Here is a 15,482-nt window from a genome sequence, read left to right as displayed (position 1 = left end):
AAGAAAAGCATCCAGATTAAAAAAAAAGGTTGAGGTACCCTATCTCTTTCTCAGACAGTGAAAAAATGGCAAAAACTCATAAGGAAAGTTGCCCATTTCGAGTAGTGGTAACAGAAAAAGGATCATGGCAGGGAGCTATGTCTAGATTCCTTCTAGACCACCTTAAGAATCTTAAAATCAACGATCCTTTTTTGATTCCCAACTCGCAGGCATTGATAGAACACCTTAAACAAGATGGCACGACAGTGAGGTATGGGTTTTCGCTTGACGTGGAAGACTTATTTCACTCTGTCCCACACAAGGAAATGTTTGCGGCAACTAGTGCGTGCATCGAGAACCATGGAACTGTGTCCTTCCAAAATCAGTGCGGTATCTCCGTGGAGTCATTCATGGAGCTTCTGAAGTTCTACCTCACCTCCACTGTAGTGACGTTCAACAACAACACATATATCCAGAAAAAAGGAATATGCATTGGCTCATGCGTGGCACCAGTTCTGTGTAACATCTTCTTAGCCCAATGTGACAAGAACATAGCCCAGAAGCTCCCAGCAAACCTGGCATCACGGGTGTTCAGATATGTTGATGATTATCTCGTCCTACTGCATGAACGACCTGAACAAAATGACTCAACTGTAAACAATATCTGCACCACGTTCCTTACTCAATCTCAGGGACTAAGCTTTACCCACGAGCTACCAGATGAAAGCAAGCTTCAATTCCTAGATCTTCAGCTGTCCTTTGAAGACAACCATACTTGCTGGACATACAAACCACGGTCCAAAAAATCACTTCTACCATTTGATTCGGCCCATTCTAAAATAATCAAGAGAGGAATTGTAAAAAGCTGCTTCATTGCAGCCTTGCAAAAATCATGCGAGCACACAGCCAAGCAGAGTTTTGAGGCACAAGTTCAAAAACTACAGGAATCTGGGTATACCAGTTCTTTAATGTTCGATGTAGCAGAGAGCCTGACCACTCACAATAAAAGAAGAAGAAGAGATAAGACACGGCGCCCGGCAGTGATACCCTACCAACACAAAGTATCACACAACTTGAAACGAATAGCGTCAAAATATGACGTACAGGTTGTAACATCAGCTCCTGACAAACTTAAAAAGCTGTGTCCAAAAATCAACTCCCAGAACAAAACACAAGAACACTGCTCAGTCCAGCACACACATAAATATATCAACTGCAACGTCAACATCGTTTACGAAATTCCGTGCACATGTGGGAGAGTGTACGTCGGTCAATCTGGGCGCAGCGTAAATGTGCGACTACGAGAGCATGAGCTTTCCCTGCATGCGTCACCGTCTGGACACTTGGCCATACATGCCAGAGACCATAAGTGCACTCCCCTTTTCAATCAAACGCAAATACTCAAACGCGTTCGGAGCAAGAGAGCCAGAGAGATTTTCGAGGCAAAAACTATAATCGAGAAAGGGGACACGTGCATTAGCACACCATCAATTTCACTGTCTGAGAAAGAGATAGGGTACCTCAACCTTTTTTCTTAATCTGGATGCTTTTCTTTAATTTTATTTTTCTATCAGTCCAAATTTTTCTCAAATAATTTTTAATTATTTTAAGTTGGAAAACAATTGGAGTCTTCATTTATCAAATCTCCTCTCATTTTCGTCTTTCTCTTATTATGCATTAAACAATCAGTTGTTAGTAAGCGCTTGTCCTGTTCATTCTTTGTCCTGTCCTTGTCCTTTGCGCTTTTGTAATTAAGATGTTTAACCAACTAGCCCAACAGTTAATTTTAATTCTGCCTCGCATGTCCTGCGTCCGAAAAATCTGACATTGTGCGGCAGAGTCTGCACAAGTTTCCGAAAGATCAACGGGATCAGGGCCCAATGGTTGGCTGCAATTCCTGTAGAACATTACGGGCACCACGGAAAGCGGACGCTTCCCGATTCATATGCTCCTTGCATTTTGTGGTTTTGTGGTAAGTGACTACATTGAGTTCGCAGGTGTCAAAAAGGATATCCCATAATATTTAGTTAAGCGACGTTTCGTCCACAACATTTTTTTTTTTCAGTGATAATTGTTAAAAAAAGGAATATTGCAATTTGCTACAAAAAAAGAAAGAAAGAAAGCGGAACGCACACATTAGGGACTGAACCTGGTTCCCCCGCGACTGAAGCGGACATTTTTCCACCGAGCTACTGGGGAACCTCTTTCGTTAGTAATAATGCAGCCGGTCGACTGTAGGTTGGCAAATTCGCTGTCGAGTTTTCTCCGGCAAAAGCACTACCGGGTCCAAGTCGGGCAGCACCACGCATTGGCCACATTCGCACCTAATAAAGAAATCGTACGCGTGCATATTCAACTCGAAGTACGCACTTCGTGCCTGACATTTGCGCGTGCGATGTCTTCAGCCACGAGAAGGGGGCGACGGCTCGGCGACGTCTTCGTCCAAATCGGCTTGGTGGTCGGGCGTGTCATACGGGATAAATCCCAATTCTTTTGATCGGTCCGAAATTTGTTTTTCAAAGGAAGAAAGAATTCACCGGTACAGCGAACGACAGTTCTGAAGCAGAGGTTCCACGCCTGTCTTCCACTGCCATTGCTGTCCTAGCGAGTCCCACGATACGTGAAACGACGCCATGTTTAAAATTACGTAGTGAACGCACAGAATGCTTCTGGTGCTCTGCGCAACGTTTTCTTTTTCTTCAATCAGCCTATTTTCAGATTTTTAAAAACCACAAAAAATGGGTTTAATTTTTTTTTTAATATTGAGTGTGTGCCTTCAATGACCAACGACGTTGATTAAATATGGTGGTTGTGTCTGAACCTTAGAAAACGACCCGTGACCGCGGAAAAGAGACAGAGCTCGACTCAAACTGGCCAGTTCTCGATGGGCGGTTTTCGGGCCGAAAGAAACCGAATTTCGATCCGCAAATTCTGTTCCGGGTAGTTGGGCTCTCATATGTCACGCACAACCAAAAATTGACCGCATCTCCACGTGGTGAATGATGTTGATTAGGGCGAAGCTCTGGTGGTGCTGGTGTGCGTAGACGGTGAGCCGCAGCATGCCGAGCCTTTTGTTCGTTTTCATCCATGTCAGAAAGAGAATGGGTGGTATAGAACGAGGTTATACACGCATTTTAGCATTTGACCGCAGCGCCCTCTCGTCTATAAACATTCAACCAATGCATGCAAAGTTTAACGCGATTATATACGCATTTGACCGCCGCGCCCTCTCCTGTATAGATGTTGAGCGGCTACACGCCACGTTTCATCCATGACAGAAACCCGAGTTCTTGAGTCGCTACCACAACTCAGAGCCCCCTACTTGTCCCGCAGTTGTGGCCGAGTGGTCAAGGCGATGGACTAGAAATCCACTGGGTTCAAATCCTGTCGACAGCGCAAACATTTTTTTTTCCCTACAGGAGCACGTGAGCTCACGAGCACGAGCACCAGCAAGATCGATGTGAGCACGGACGCCGGACGGACAAGGCTAGACCCTCAGGAGCTTCGCCCCTAAAACATCGGCGAGCAAAAATACCTTGTCAGTGTCCCTTTAAACAAGGAGTCTGACGTTGCAACAAACGGCTGCAATGATAACGAGGCCCAGCTATATCTCGCTAGCATGAGCAGTGCGATATTAGTGGAGTGAAGTTGTTTCATGTAAATTGGTTATCAATATTTATTTTTAAACACCACCTGCCCAACCTCCCCTCCCCGACCCCCCTCGACTTACAAATTCTCCTGGATTTGGTTTCTCCGAACTTGGCAGCCATCGTGATGCCACAGCGCAGACTTCATTTCTAGGTCTAAACGGATGTTGCGCCTCATCATTTGCTTAATTGACTTCGTAGATCGCAGAGATCGGCTCTTTGAGTGTTTTGCGGGTAAGTAGACGCAAGAGAATTTTTTAGCGCGTAACTAAAACTCGGGGGGCATTTTGTCACCTTAAGCGTTCGGCGTATCCACAGCAAAACGAGCTGGAGTTTACGATACCTTTGTGTTTACAGATGACGCTGGCGTCCAATTGCCAGTAAGTACCTACGCTGAGGGTCGTGGGATCTGGAGATGAAGGAGCACTCTGTAGTTCTCCAGCCATTCGCTTTGCTGTGAAATAAAAGTGAGCTCCTAGCTGTTTCTCTCTGGAGCGAGGTAAGTTCTGCTGCTATCTCAGCACCGAAGTTACTGGCAATATGTAAGACCGATACAAATTATGATGGTTGTTGCGGTACACATTGCCTTCGCATTTTTGCTGAATCACTCTGTAGTTCTGCATCACTCTGTCATTTTTGCTGTATCGCTCTGTAGCTTTTTGCTGTATCACTCGTTGTCATAAGCGGATTAGTACTGCCTTTTCTTATGACACTGCAATGCTTCTGAGGGATGCGAGGAGATATTTAAAATAAATAAAGTAGTGTCAGTCATGAGATTGGTAGGACTCAGTCTGAAGTACAGAATGTAGTCCGGCTTGTGTCTTTTCCAATTACCGTACAACATGGAGACTTTGGCCAGAGAGTTCCTTGTTATAAGAAGATACGAGATGAAGAGGTAAGCTGCGAGTTTATTTACCGGTCCGTGCGGCGTTACTAAATCAGGACATCTGGTCTGGTTCGCACCGATGTGCAGACACCCAAGTAGACTGAATGCTTCTAGGATTCACATGGCTTTTTTCACTCCTGTCTCTGCCCATCAAACTATCGTCTGGTTCCTAAAAACCGAAAAAGGCGGAAGGATTCGTCGTCACATATGAATGAGCATTAATCCCTTCCAAAAAGAAGGTTTCGTATTTCTTTGTTGGCTAAAGCGGACTTCCGCGTTATAACCATCTCGTTTTTGCGTGAACGCTCACAAGCGACTGCATTTTGTTTTCTTGGGTAGATAGAGCGTTCCCTTTCTGTCTAACAGCGAAACAAATAATCAAACTACACAAGGAAAATGAAGCAACTCGGGTGCGTTTTACCATCTGCCAGTGAGCGCGCTAAACAAGCGGTGTCAGTCAGTATGTCAGGGCGATGCATCACGTCGCGAGGAGAGATGGGGTATCGTGTTTAGAGATTAGACAAGAGTTATAGGGACAGGGTGACGTGTGCTAAAGTCATCGCTTCGGACCAATAGGAAAGTCACACAGGTGGCACGAAGTCAGAGAGAAGAGGCACCTCGTAGCGGTTAAATTCCCTTGGGAGTGCAGGTGAGCCGAATTGTTGCTCTGCCGGCGCCGGAAGAACCAAAGCTCACGCATTTACATAAAATGAATCCCATTGATCGCCATATAATTTTTTTTCTTATAGCGAAATGTCCGGCACGAATGACCTTATTTCCTCCTTCGGATCCCTGCTGAATCAGCACCTGAGGCACACGCAAGGCCGTCCGAATCCAGAGCCAGTCGGAGATCGGCGGCGCTTTCCACGACGCATCAGGATCCAGGTCTCACTAATGGTGCCCAAGGGGTGACCTCCCATGCCCATCCAATCGAGGATTCACAAACCCGGTTCACCAGCATGAGCAGGGCACAAGAGAACTGGCCCTTGAGTGCCACCTGCCCGCCGGTGTTGCGCGTACAACCACTGCAGTACCTGGTCTGTCCCTGGATGATGCATGTGACACCGAGGCCTGGCGGGCACATTGAACATTTCTACAGAAGGCACGGGACGGCGAGCCGCTGCAAGAGAACAGCACTCACGTCCCCACTGGAGCCCCCTTGGTCGTTCCGAGCGAATGCCTGCTACCCGAGCTTCCGCCCCTACCACTATGTCGGGCTCGTCTCGCTCTGCCGCTGTGGGTGAACGGTGGCTTTGTTAAACTGTATTTGTCACGGCGGCACCTTATTGGACTATATTAGCCCCGAGTGTAAATCGGCTTTGCTCCCGTCTTTAGAGAATTCCCTTTTTTTTATATAAAAATAAACATCATGAGCCAAATGGTAATATGTGTTTTTTCTAGCTGGTCATGGCTCATGGCCTAGCGTCTTGTACAAATACTTATATTATATTTGCACTGGAGCTTTCAAGTATCATTAAGCCAACAATCGTTGGTATCTCCCAACTGTCAATGAGCTCAACTAGTTGTCCGGTGTTACACGATACATAGGCCCACCCACGCAAGTTGTGATGCGCGTCAATCGACAACGTTGAAACCGAAACGATAAGTTTTTTTTTTTTTTTAAGTTACGTAAATGCATAATATGCACACTTTACAATTAATTGTTTAAAATAAACTTATATTGTTTGTAGAGTAAAGAAACGATAATCAAAACATTTCACACAAATTCAGGCAAGAGAGACATATAACGAAAGTTATATCGGCACCGACATCACAATGGTCGTCCTCGCCTAGCTTTGGCTTCCGCAACGTACCGGATGGTCCTAATGGCAGCTCCGGCCCCGAATCGTATTTATTCCGACCGTATTTGCTGCTACAATACTGCTAGATACCTCCCCCAATCTTCCGCAATAGTAAGTGCATCGCTGGCGCTGGCCATTGACGCCGATGCGCACCGGCGAAAAGTTTAGCTTTTATTGGCATGCTCGTGATTTATCTGCTGTCAGCGAAAAATGGGCTAGGAAACAAATTTTATTAGGCAGCACATTTATGAGGATACACATTTATTTATTTATTTATTTATTTATTTGCATACTCTCAAGTCCCGGAGGCATTACAGAGAGGAGTGGTATTGTACTGTATAAAATCGTTGGCAACTTTCTTGAAGTCTGTGGCTTCAGTGATGGCAGCAATGGAGGCAAGGAGGTGGTTCCAGTCGTTAGAAGTTCTTGGAATGAAGGAGTCAAAGTATATGTTTGTTCGACACGATGGAGTCCCCAATTAAACTGATGGTCAGCGCGAGACGATATGTAAAATGCACGAAGATATAACTGGTCTCGTGGAATTTTGTGGAATAGGCATAGGCTAAGATACTTGTGACGAAGGGCAAGGACAGGTCGATCCAGGGTTGATTTCATTGCGGAAACACTTGCATTGCGAGAATAATTAGAAAGAATAAAGCGAGCAGCACGGTTTTGAATGAACTCGAGAATGTTTGATACTGAAGCCTGCCCAGGATCCCAAATTGTACAAGCATACTCAAGTTTAGGCCTATCTAGGGATTTATATAATTTTAGCTTCACGGGAACAGCAGTAGAAACAAAGTGTTGGCGTAAAAACCCTAGCATGCGGTTAGCATTATTACATACGAAGTTCACATGCATGTTCCAGGAAAGATTACGAGCTATGTGTATGCCTAGGTAGTTGTACGAATCGACACATGATAACGGAGTATTGTTAAGGACGTACACGGTAGGGTCGGCGATCCTCGAAAGACGGGAAACACGCATGCTTTGGCATTTGTTAACGTTAAGTTTCATTACCCAGCTGGAGCACCAAGAATAAATGATATCGAGATCAGACTGGAGCATTGTAGTATCACATGGGTTAGTAATCACGCGGTATAACACACAGTCATCGGGAAACAGTTTGATAGAGGATGCAATCTCGGCAGGAAGATCATTGATGTAAATGAGGAACAATAGAGGACCGAGGACAGATCTTTGAGGCACCCCGGAAGATAAAAAATAGTAGAAGATTTATGTTCGTTAGCAGTGACATATTGTGATCGGTCAGATAAAAAGCATCTAATACAGCCCAAAGTTAAATATTAACCGTACTCCAAAATTAGGGTCAATATTTAACTTACTAAGCTTAAAAAGAAGTAAATCGTGTGAGACAGTGTCGAAAGCCATTGAGAGGTTTAAAAATATACAGTCAACAATATCGCCAGAATCAATAGAACGAAACAGGTCATTAGTAAATGATAATTGCTGCGTTTCACAGGAAAATGATTTGCGGAACCCATGCTGACAGTCAGCGAAAAACGAGTTGGATTCAAGAAATGCGATATGGTGAGAGTAAATTATATGTTCAAGAAGCTTACAGGGCACGCTAGTTAATGAAATGGGTCTGTAGTTCAAGGGAGAGCTTGTATTACCTGATTTATGCAAAGGAACCACCTTCCCTACCTTCCAATCACTTGGTAAGGTGCAGGAATGTAAGTACTGGGAAAAAATTTCGCAAAGAACTAAAGATGAGTAGGTCGCTGTACTTTTCAAAAACTTCGAGTTGATACCATCAATTGCTGCAGAAGAGGAAACCCTTAAGTTCCGAATTAAGCACTCAACACCAAATGAGTCAATAGAGATAGGAAACATGGGCAAAAAAATAGCGGTAGAAAAAGTAGGGTAACTAGTTGGCGTAACGCGAAAAAAAAAAGGAGGCAAACACGTCATTCAATAAAGTGCAACAATCATTTGAGCGATGGGATCATTACTTTCGTCACAAAGTTCAATCTTATCGGACCTATTGCCGCCGACCACATTCCAGAATTTCCGAGGATTATCTCTGAGAAAGGAAAACAGTGTAATCTGATAAAATTGTTCCTTAGCCTGTGCGACAGCTTGTTTGTACTCGGTATCAGCAGTGTCATAGGCGCACCAACGCTCAGGAGTGTTCGCTATCTTTGCGCGCCGAAATAGCCGTTTCTTTTTGTTTAGCAAACACCTAAGGCGCGGATTAAACCAAGGGGCCCGCGAGTTCGAGCTGATACGTCTTTGTGGAATATACCGGGTAACTAAAGAAGTTACTTTCTGCTTGAACAGAGACCAGTTTTCCTCAACTGTTCTTGTATAAGAACTAGGAATGTAATCAGCAATAGACGCTTCTAATTCATTGTTCATAGAAACAAAATCGGCACTTTTGTAGTCTCGAGTAACTTTCGATGAATCAGCTGCTGAAACAGAGGCCTGCAAATCGCACTGAATAACACAATATCACTTAAACCAGGTAGGTATGTTAAGGGGGACACAAGTTCAGGGGTTGTAGTAAGAACCAGATCTAATATGTTCGCAGAATGAGCTGAACATCGCGTAGGTCTGAGTACGAGCTGTTTCAAGTTAAAATCTAGACAGAGGTTTAAAAACGCAAGGCGTTCTGGGGAGTGCTCATATAACGTTTGAGAATCAGCATTCCAATTAAATGCGGGGAAATTGAAGTCACCCAGGAGCAGTAGAGCACAAGAAGGAAACAGCACAACCAGTAGGTTTAGAATATCGTAAAGCTCAGAACAAAAGCTAGTAAAAGAGGTAGGTGGCCGATAACAGGCGCAAAAAACAAAATCTTTGTGCCTAACACATACACGTGCACACACAAATTCTAAGGATGTGCTAATCGTTATGGCATTAGAAATTATACAATCACAAACAGCGATAAGTACACCACCACCTGAGCGCAAAGCACGATTGAATCGCATTCAAAAATTTCGTTATCAGCAATTTTGCGAGAGAGCCACGTCTCGGTAAGGGTTAATATATCAGCCGAGCATGTGTCGATGAGGGATGACAATGTATCACGTTTGTTAACAACACTTCGCACGTTAGAATAAAGGATAGAAATGGTTTTAGCCACCGGGCCTCTTGTTAGCTATGTTACAGGCGGTCTAGCAACGCTAGTGCTTGGGGTGGTTCCGTCACTAATAGCAACATGAGGCTCATTGGAATCTACTTCACAGACACTATCAGTTGCGGGGCAGTACACGTAGCTTTTTTTATTGACGTGCAACTTGTTGAGGCGAAGCGAAAACCTTTGGCCGCTGGCCTTGCCAAATTCAACCAGCTTTTTACGCGACAGTCGTGTAGCCCGACAAAAATCTTCACCCACTGAAATCCCCGATCCTCTGAACTATGGCCGTGTAGAAAGAACACAGTCCTTAGACTTAGAGGAAGAAAATTTAACAATTATTGGGCGGCAATTATTAGTGATATACGAACCTAACTTATGAGCACGAGATATCGCTTCATCAGATAAATTCAAGTCTAATATCCTGGAAAGAGTATTACGGATGAGCGTCTCCGTTTGTGACCAATTTTCATTAGAGCTATCGGGGAGGCTGTGAAGGTCAACGTAAACGACAGCCAGAAATCCAGAGGCGCGACATGCGCACTGTTTCGGTACAGTGGCTGTAGTTTCGGTTTCGTCTTTCTTTTCGCTCAGGATGACTTTAAAGTGAGCGACGCGACTGTGGCTCGAGCGAGACATGGAAAAAGAAGAAGAGGGGCTAGACGCGCGAGGGCCGTGAAGAACGTCGGTCGGGCAACGATTCGATATGTACTGTAAATAGACGTTTCTTTTTATATTTCTCTACTTGATGGAGTCCTGTCAGTCATTTTTGTGACCACCAACATCCGCAGACCATCGGCGTTCTCAGTCATCGGGTCCCTGACGCAATCGTAAGAAAACGAACCTTCACTGGCGCAGTCGACAGGATTGCGTCAGCGGGCCGCGCCGGCCGGAACGACCCAGCAGATTTAGCGAACAGCGACTTCATTCAACAAGAAGAGAGGCGGCAAGTTCCTGGGCCTCAGCAGCCGTGTGTAACGAAGAAGACTGGGATCGCCGAGACTTTGCGTCGACGCGGCTTCGGAGGTGCTGCCGACTCAAAACCCTGCGAAGCGTCTACACGACTCGGACACCGTTATCGGGCCGGACTGTTCCGATCGACAGGCTGCGTGTTCTTGCCATAGGGACTTGTCAACCTTGAAAGGTAAGGTGATTATTTTGACTGGTGCCCGCCATGGAGCTACGTAGTTGGGAACGGCGTAGGCCGGTTTCATCGTCGGATCAGGATGGAGCTAATGATAACGATGTCGACGAGCGAGGTGAGCTGTCACCTCAGAGTACACCAGTGGCGACCGGGGGGACGCATGAGCAATGGGTCCGGGATGGCCGCTCGAGTAGCTCACTGATTGAAAGAGCGATTGAGCTCGTAAGAGAAAAAGAACGGCTAGTGCGTCTAGAGATTGAACTAGAGCGAGTTCGTGCGGAAAACACACCCGGAACCAGTGGAGGCGGCGCAGAACTCAACCTGAAGGAAGAGGTGCTTAGCTTTTCCAGGCTCATGAAGGGTGTCTTAACACAAATGCCGTCGTCCGAATTGCTCGTACCAAGCTGGTTCGACGGTGTCGAAAATGTCTTTGCGACATATGAGGTGCCTGAGCGCCTGAGGGGATCGCTCGTGCGACCTTATTTTATGGAGAGCATGCGGGCGCTGGTGAATAGGCTTCCTGTCGGCGAAGCAAATGATTACGGTGCGGTTAAGGAGCGAGTTCTCTTGGAACTCAGACTGTCGTCGGCTGGGTACAGGAGGCTTTTTCTCAAAGCCACTAGAATGGAGAAAGAATCCTGGACTCAGTTTGCGACACGGGTTGAGAGCTGTTTTGAGTATTATGCTCGCAGTCGCTCGACCAACTCTCTTGAGGACTTGCTAGCATTAATGGTTTCTGACCGCATTAGAGATTCCTTGCCCGTCGACATGCAGACCTATGTAACGCTAAATGAGACCGCAAAATGGCTTAAACCTGCAGAGGTGGCTGCGCTGGCTGACCGTTTCGACGAGGGCGAGCGATGCAAAAAGCGAGATCCCCAGTCAGCTAAGAGCTGCGCATACAACACAACAGACGCCACTTCTCTCGAGGAGAAACGCGAGAACCGAAGGCAGGGCACTAAACCTAACGCTTCTCCGGTGAAGTGTTTCAGCTGCAAGAGAAGGGGACACTTTTCTCGTGACTGTCCACGGAAGATGGCAGATGGAGAACAAAGAAATTACTCCGTGGTGGGCAACATCTCAACAAATTTAACACTATCTGAGCAGAGTATGTCTCAGTACATAAATGTCAAACAGAACGGTACGCGTGCTGAGTTGCGCAGAGTGGAGGTGAAATGCGGACCGAGGATGGTGCAGGCGGTTATCGATTCCGGAGTGTAGATTAGCGTAGTGCGTGAGGGGGTGGCGCCTGAAATGAAGGGGTCGGCCGGAAGGGTGACACTGACTGGGGCGTTCGGGGACAGCGTGAGCGCCGTTCTACGCCATATACCGATGACCCTTTCCACAAGCTACGTTGTGTATGCCCCACGAGAGGTGCCGCTCTTGGGCACCGACACTGAACAATTGGTTAACGGCATAGACATGCTGTTGACGCCCGATGACTACGACAACCTAAAGTTGGCGTGCGGGAGGGTTGACTTGAAACCGATGGTTTGTGAAGCTGAAGACGCGCTTACTGACGAAGGTAATGAGGTCGCAGACGACGGCCATGGCGCTCAGCTTCGGTTTCTACAAGGACAACCGGCCCGAGGACAAACCGCGCGTGGTGGCCTTTGTGGACATGAGCCAATAGCCGCTCCAGGGGGTGCTGGTGGCCTTCAACAAGGACCGGCTCAATATGCTGGCCACCACCGTCGATGGAGTCGTGCCCCACGACTTCGGCATGGTGCTGGTGCGCTACTTCGTCCAGGAGTTCAAGGAGCGCTACAAGCTGGACGAGGCCACCAACTGGCGCGCCCTCATGCGCCTCATCACCGAGTGCGAGAGGTTCAAGAAGCAGATGGGTGCCAACCCGCACGACTGGCCGCTCAACATCGAGTGCTTCAAGAACGACCGGGACGTTGCGGGCAAGATAAAGCGGGAGACCTTCGAGACCATGTGCACCGAGCTGCTAGCGCGAGCCGAGCGCACGATGGCGTGGGCGCTGACGGTGGCCGGGCTGCGGCCGCCGGACGTGGAGTCGGTGAAGCTGGTCGGGGGTGCATCCGGCCGCTGGCGGTCAAGCAGCTGGTCCGTAAGTTGTTCCAGCGGTAGCCCTCCACGACACTGCACCAGGACAAGGCAGTGGTCCGGGGCTGCGCCCTGCAGTGTGCCATGCTGTCACCCATCTTCAAGATGCGAGACTTTGCGGCGGAGGACGCCCAGCTCTACCCTATCGAGCTGCGCTACGACCCGGGCAAGGGAAAGGAAAGTCGGGCAGAGGTGTTTCCCCGCTGGCACGAGCTGCCCTTCAGCAAGATGCTCACCTTCCACCGGAGCAAGCCCTTCAACCTCGAGGGCAAGTACCCGCAGGAGGCGGCGGTGCCCCACGCGGACCTACAGCCGGGCAGCTTCACGGTGAACAAGGTTGTCTCCGCGGCTGGGGGCGAGGCGTTCAGGATCAAGAAGAAAGGGCGTCGCAACCTGCGGGACGTCTTCTCGGTGGTGTCCGCCTCGGACCGCAAGCCCGACGGTCGACAGGCACGTGCTGGGTGTGCAAACGATGGCTACCTAGCGGTGGCTGAGGCGGCGGCTGGCGAAGAGGCACCCCCGACCCAGGGTGGAGACCCCGACAAAGTGGCCGAGGGCGAACCTGTCAAGAAGGAGGATTGGCCCAGCCCAAAAGAGAAGCAGGCCAAGGCCACAGAACTCCCGGTGGGGGGGCGGGTGCCGCAGGAGAGAGCCTTCGAGATGGACCAGCTTGTGGAGCGCGAGGTCCACATGGTCCACACGGACCGCATAGAGAAGGAGCGACTGCTTTGTCAAGCAATGGTTTTTGGTTCGTGGCATGCGCGAACCGAAGTTTTGGTGTGTCTTTTTAAATGGATTGTATACTTTATATTGGTGAGATTTTTTTGTTGTTGTTGGTATGACTGAACGGGCAGTTGGGGGTTTTGGGAAAATAGCCTGGTTTAGAAAGAGCATATGTTCCGCATACGCCTTTGCAGATTTTGTTTAGATGCACGTTTCAGTTCATACGATACAAGTCTTAAGGCATTTTTGGTAGCAACGGGGTGTTTAGAGCTTTGGCGGGTACATTCAAAATCGCCTTACCAGAGCTACCAGTGTATGACAGGCGGACATTTTTTTGTGATAATTTTGTGACATTGAGGCCCCAAAATTATACTTGTTGGGGAGGTGTGAAGGTCAACGTAAACGACAGCCACAAATCCAGAGGCGCGACATGCGCAGTGTTTCGGTACAGTGGCTGTAGTTTCGGTTTCGTCTTTCTTTTCGCTGAGGATGACTTTAAAGTGAGCGACGCGACTGTGGCTCGAGCGAGACATGGAAAAAGAAGAAGAGAGGCAGGACGCGCGAGGGCCGTGAAGAACGTCGGTCGGGCAACGATTCGATCTGTATTCTAAATAGACGTTTCTTTTTATTTTTCTCTACTTGCTGGGGTCCTGTCAGCCATTTCTATGACCATCAACATTCGCAGACCATCGACGTTCCCAGTCATCGGGTCCCTGACGCAATCGTAAGAAAAGAACGAACCTTCACTGAGGCCATTAAATATTAAATTGTCACGGCGTGATCTATCTTCAAGCTCGTCAAGTCGTGAATTCAGTGCAACAGTCTCACCCCGAACAGCCTCACTTACGACGTTAGAAAGATCGGGAACTTCCTGGGGCACGTCTAGAGACTCGACAAGAGATTCGACTGCTGCGAGCCTTGTAGTTAGGTCAGACACTTTTTGTTCCAGTTGACGTTGGTTAGTTGTGAGCTCAGTTAACATTTCCATCATTTCAGTATGCCGTGCGTCGGTTTTAGTCGATAGGGCAGCAATGGCAGCAAGAATTGCCTCACTCTGGTTTGGCCCGGGGTTTAATTCAACATCCCCAGACAATAGCAATAACTTGAGAACATTCACACACTCAAGAATAATGCTAGAAACCATAAGTGGCAATCGGAAGAGCGGCACACACACATTGCGAGAACGTCCAGAGTGTAAGGAGGGATATTTACAGACCTGCACAACGAAGCAGAAAGAATTGTCAAGAGACCGCATAGCTGCCGCTCTTCCTTGCCCACTGAAGGAGTCCGGTGTAATCCAAGAGTTTAAATCCGGCGGGAGCTCTGTTGACGTCGACGAGGGCGCCGGTTTGGTGTTGGCGGGAAGCTCAACCGTCACACCGAAGATAGACGAGGCGTCGTCACCAACAGGCAGCGCAAAAACGCTGCACAGTGACGGAGCGGTGAGGGTAGTTGGCTCGCCACCAGATTTCGGAAGCCACGTCCAAAACAGGGCCGAAATCTGTACAACGAAGAAGAAAGGATTGTCAAGCGACCGCATAGCTGCCGCTCTTCCTTGCCCACTATATATAGTACAGGAGCAAGGCGTCTTTATGTATAGTACAGGGGCGAGGCGTCTTTTGAATGACTTCTCGTTATGAAGGCTGTCTTGATTTAAAGGCGCAAATTTTAGTGGTGTAATTGTTGTCGAAACATTGAATGATATATTGTCACGAATGACAGTTGATGAGGTGACGAAAACTGAAAAAATTAAACCTTGAATAGGGCGAACTTGTGCCCAAAACAAATTAGAAAAGAGTTAGCATCGCAAGCGTCCATGGCAGCGAAACAGCAGGATCGAACGCTGGGGCGAGGAGGGCGTGAAGCAGTTGAGGGTCATTCATTCATTCATTCATTTGCTTTATTTTCAGTGCCACACAAACAGCTATACACCTTCTTAGTGGTGCACTACGTCTAAATAAATAGAATTCGCATCTCAAGAACAAATGTTGACATGTCAGAACGAAAGGAAGACATCGATGCACTTTCTAAATGTTGGTTCGCATCCAAAAATATCAATACCAAGTTCATCTAAGTTGGATCTGAATTTGTTAAAAACCAGTTGCAGTCGGGTAATAGGGTCAGCGTTGTG

General features: G+C 47.6%; 1 pseudogene; it reads left to right on the top strand.

Annotated features, from left to right (window-relative positions):
- Positions 1–11,890: 11,890 nt before the first annotated feature.
- Positions 11,891–13,556, top strand: LOC121833201 (annotated as a pseudogene).
- The last annotated feature ends 1,926 nt before the right edge of the window (positions 13,557–15,482 follow it).

This window comes from Ixodes scapularis, unplaced genomic scaffold, assembly GCF_016920785.2.
Source record: "Ixodes scapularis isolate PalLabHiFi unplaced genomic scaffold, ASM1692078v2 PGA_scaffold7__128_contigs__length_106722199, whole genome shotgun sequence".
NCBI classification, from domain to species: domain Eukaryota; kingdom Metazoa; phylum Arthropoda; class Arachnida; order Ixodida; family Ixodidae; genus Ixodes; species Ixodes scapularis.
This window is presented reverse-complemented; position numbering and strand designations above follow the sequence as displayed.